We start from the raw sequence: 2,235 nt of genomic DNA, 5'->3' as shown, positions 1-2,235 counted from the left end.
GTGCCTGCCCCTGCAGCATGAAGGGGAATTGGGTTATGTGGGCTGAGGGCTGTCTACTAGTGACAACAACTTGCTGGGTGACATCCTGACCTGCGCATGGCTGGCAGGATTTCAGAGTGTGTGATATTTTCATCTGCTGCTTCTACTCAGTTAATAGTTGCAGTAAGAAAAAAATCCACACCCACAGAATGGGATCAAACCTGACAGGATATAAATCTCTTAACTGCCTTCATAGTTTTTTCATTTTTACACAGCTTACTATACATTCCTTTGAAGAAAGAGTAGAAAAGAAACTTGTGTTATTCCATAACGTGTCTGAAACATCCGAGAATAAAGTAAATGCCTGGAATGGCTGCACACCAAGGACAAGGTGAACCAAGGTTTCTCCTAATGCAGTAAGCAAGCAGACCCTGATTGCCCTTGGCTTTAAGTACTGAGTGGCACTTAATGACAGATAAGCTGCAGAGTGATCCGAGCTGAGCTGACGTCACCACACGGTAAACTTAGAAGAAATAGCTGTAGGTGGCCTTCATACTGCTGGATTTCCCCACTGAGAAAGTGTGTGAATGACTTAGGTAAGCAGTGCTGATAGACATCCAGAATCTTATTGCTCTGATGTGGAACTTCAGCCTTTAAACCGTCTTTGGTCCAGGGGAGATCTTTGCAGGGTTCAGCTGCCAGTGGTCTGAGGCTTGACAATGAACTTGCAGCAACTTAATGGCTCAGATATAATAGATCTGGAATGAATTCAATGCATATTTATCTCTTCATCAATTTTGCTCAAGATTAGCGATTATATCATTATTTTTAGGAACAAGATAAAGCCTATACCTTAGTCTTGGCATGGACCAGCCTCTGGCCATGGTCTGTTCGGGGTTTTGCCCCTGCAGCATTGTAGTGGCTGTGATTTAGGTTTGCTTTCTCAAGGTTGGATTTCCAGCTGAAGGACGCTGACACTTCGGACGTGTGTGGAGAGCAACAGTGGCACCTATTGGCAAAGGGACTCTTCGGTCGTGTCTGAGACATCCAGAGCCGGGAGAGGTGCTGCCAGCCTGCGGGCTCCGGAGTCAGAGCAGCACTGCCAGAGGAAGCCTGTAGAGGTGCAGGAGCCCTGGCAGTTTGACAAGCACTGCATGCTTGTTTGGGTTTGTCTGCTTTTTTGGCTTCAGACCCCAGGGAGATCACAGGTAATTAGGAAAAATTGACAGTGAAATAGGTGAAAGCAGCCCTTGAAACACGGGCAGCATTAGTGCTGTGTATAAAAAACATTCTCTTGAAAAAACAGCTTTCAAATCACCCGGGAAGAAGTCAACGCAACAAAAACTGGCAGGTACAGAAATTCTTATATCCACAGGGAAGTCCATCCATGTTAATTTATTGCTGATATTATTGTAAAAAGTGCATTTTTCTGTTTGTTACCCATGTGCTAAGATTTTTAATGAAAATACCAATCAGACATGCATCCTGATAGCACAGCAAAGCTCAGATAGTATTTAGAATGCAGCTTAGAACATGACACAAAGGTAGCCTTCATTTTATGCAACTCTATCTAGTCTGCTTAAAAATCTGGTCATCAATTATTAAAAATTATTACATATTTATAGTAAGTGAAACATTTATGGTTATCTACCGTGCTTCTAAACCCAAAGGTTCTGCATGGAAAGAAATGATCAGCTTGATGTACGGGGCACTGCTGAGATGCACAAGTACCACCTATGAAATCTGTGTGAAAACATTAATTCCAAATCCATCATCTGCCTGGGCAGGGCTCCCCAAGCACAGCTCCACTCGATTCAACTCTTCAGCCATTTACAAGTCAAACACACAACTACAACACCCAAAGGAAGCAAGCAAAGCCTGCTAGCTAATGGATGAGATGGGTTTGGATAGAGCTGCTTCAACAGAAAAACACACAACTCGACGAGTCACTTGGGATTCATAATACCCGGGAGCAAAGTGTCTGCTTTGAAGTGTTTAACTGATTAGCTGTTTTCTCTTCAGCAATACCAAACATGCATCTCAGATACCTAGCTAGCTTTTTGGTGACTCAAGCCTCCAGCTGAGCTCATCGCAGGAGTCCAGGCTTGTCTCAGTCTGAGCTCAGTGAAGGAGGAATTGAGCACCAACCAGCCAGTAACAAAACCTGAATGAATGTATCCTCACCTCAATCACCTTGCTCAAATCTTCTACAGGACAAAATTTCAGACCGAATAGCACTGAAAAATTTTCCCCTCC

The sequence above is a fragment of the Merops nubicus genome, unplaced genomic scaffold, assembly GCF_000691845.1.
Source record: "Merops nubicus isolate BGI_N331 unplaced genomic scaffold, ASM69184v1 scaffold21044, whole genome shotgun sequence".
Lineage (NCBI taxonomy): Eukaryota > Metazoa > Chordata > Aves > Coraciiformes > Meropidae > Merops > Merops nubicus.
This window is presented reverse-complemented; position numbering follows the sequence as displayed.